The 2,500-nt window shown below is 40.0% G+C and overlaps 1 protein-coding gene across 1 annotated transcript in view; it reads left to right on the top strand.

The window, feature by feature from the left end:
• The first annotated feature begins 160 nt into the window (after nucleotides 1-160).
• Nucleotides 161-2,500, top strand: part of LOC143020649 (uncharacterized) — a 28,045-nt gene continuing 25,705 nt past the window's right edge. The window contains exon 1 of the mRNA XM_076177162.1: nucleotides 161-529. The gene's annotated coding sequence lies outside the window, so the exon portion shown is untranslated. The remainder of the gene's footprint in view (nucleotides 530-2,500) is intronic.

Here is a 2,500-nt window from a genome sequence, read left to right as displayed (position 1 = left end):
CGAAGAAGCAGGTGAAAGAGAAGGGAGGGACGAGAAGGAGGAGGCGGATGAAAAACAAGAGGAGGTGGAGGTGGAGTAGGGAACAGGGAGGAGGAGGAGGAGGAGGAGGAGGTAGAGGAGTTGCAGGGCAGGTAAAATAAAGTATGGAGGAAGGGTCGGTGGGGGTGTTGAGAGGCGAGTTTTTCAGGAAGCAACACTCCGGCTCGTGGCTCGAAGAACTCCACATAGCCTACCCTTTTCAACGGTGAATACCCTACCTTGCGTGTATCCGTGAACATCCCTCCCATCCGTACACGTGACCAGACTCTTCGAGTGTCTACAGGTGCTCTTGCATGGTCAGTCCTCCCTGGAGGACCTGCGCGAGCGAACCGTGGATCGTGGTCTTGTAAGCGTGTCTTTCCCGTGCTTGAGTTCTTGCCTAAGGGTAAGCCAGTCGTCGTCCACAGTGCTTGCTCATGCCCGCCACGGTTCCTAGTGTGGGGCGGAGTATTTAAAGACTTTTCTCTTTATATTCAGTGCTGCAGCTGACGTAAGTATTGTACCCGTGGTTATTGTGAATGTTCTTATATTTCTGGTCGTGTTTGTGTTCATGATTACGTTGAATCTACGAGCATCTTTACGGTGTGAGCTTGTGTTGGATCTCAAGGCATGTGCCTGAGATTGCAACTCAGTGTAGACCTACTGTCCTTGTAAGCCAATTACGTTTATAGTGTTGTGTTCGTGTGTACACTTGTCTCATGTACGACCATGTACATATTATTATATGAGTTAACTTGACTATCTTGATGTATGTATATATTTATATATGTGCTGACATTTCAATACTTATTTTTGGTATATTTGGTATGCATACTTCTTTTAGTACATATTTCCATTAGCATTATAAAACTTTTGCACTTTGTCAAATAATACTATAAATATCTACGCGTAGAACTCCACATGCGCAATGTGAACGTAAATAGTTGTAGTATTGTTTACGGAAATCTTGCGTCAAAGAAGTCAAAGGAGTTTATGAAAAATCGTTAATGTTAAATGTTTTGTGGATGTCTTGAGGACACCTGTAATCTCTTAAACATTTGAATGTATTCTTGACTCCTTTTCTCTTGCTGGCATCAGGCGATTTCATTCAGTTTAGGTAAAATAACTCATATTATTTGAATAATACGTTTCATGTTGACACCGATCGAAGACCTAATCATTATGACACAAGTACGAAAGACTTTGAAAGTTTTGCAAAAATTCTGTGAATACAGAAACGACGACAAAGAAAAACGTATCAACAAAAGTGGACAAAAAATAACATACACGTTTAGTGATACTGTGAATAAGATACAAACTGTATTTAATGTGCCTTCTGCTTGAAGAAGTTGAAGAAATTTCAAAAGATAATCGCCGATATATATTGCAGTTAGACAGGCAACAAATGAGAATTGGATGTTTGAACCAAGCTTCACAGAACAATAAGAGACAAAACATTTGAAAAATGTCTTCAAAACTATTCAACATTCCCCTTCATTCAAAAAACACTCGGGGAAAAAAGAATTGAACGATTAAAAAACAACAACTAAAATCATACCTATTTGAGAGGCCTACAGTATATCTGGAAATAGAAATTGCAAATGATATATAGTATATAAACTGTGCAACACGACGATAATCGTATAAAAAAAAAATGAAACAAACGTACAAGGTCGAAAATAATGCGATCCACAAGAAATAAAAAAGAAGTACAAGAGGAAGAATAAGAATAAAGCAGGCCCTACACGATCAATATTATTGCGCAATATTCTGTATTAACCAATATCACTGACGGTGTAGGGATGGTTCGTGATTGTTGGGACGGGAGATATTGATCTCTGGAACTTCTTAGTCACAACCCATATGGCAGATAGTGTCGGCAAAGTGGTCCGTAATATTGTACAATACGGAATATTGCGCAATAATATTGATCGTGTAAGAGCCGCTTAAGAATCAAACTAAGAGCATATATTGTACATGTGGACAAGGAGAAGAAGAAAAGAAAAAAAAAACAAGCAGCGTGCGGAAACGCACATTATTATTATTTTTTTCCCTTCATGCGGAATGAATAATGTGCTCGATGGCCTTGTGTCTGGCTAAGACATAACACTTCGATCAACCTTCTGTCTTGGTGGTACGACTTGTATTCTTAGTCTGATTGGTGTCTGCCAGACGGTTGTATTCTGCAACCCTCACACCCTTCTGAGCTACAGGGTTAAAATAATATCGTCTTCATTAACCTTTTGACAGTATTTTAAACCACATCTCCACCGAGGCTGTCTTCAATTGAACCAGCTTTCCTGTTAAAAAAAAAAAAATAAAACAAGTGGAATCTCATTTTTTCCGACAGCCCTGGCAAGGCGGGGAGGCGACCCAATGTAGCACAGAAAAAAAAAATAGCAGCTTGCTGCAACTGACAGGACTTTGCCCTCTCAAGGGTTTCTCACTTTCCAGTGCGTTCGAGTGGGATAGTAAGTGAATG

The sequence above is a fragment of the Oratosquilla oratoria genome, chromosome 40, assembly GCF_046742065.1.
Source record: "Oratosquilla oratoria isolate Oo_2021 chromosome 40, ASM4674206v1, whole genome shotgun sequence".
In the NCBI taxonomy this organism is placed as follows: Eukaryota; Metazoa; Arthropoda; class Malacostraca; order Stomatopoda; family Squillidae; genus Oratosquilla; species Oratosquilla oratoria.
Note: the sequence above shows the minus strand (reverse complement) of the source record. Positions and strands in the feature narration are given on the sequence as shown.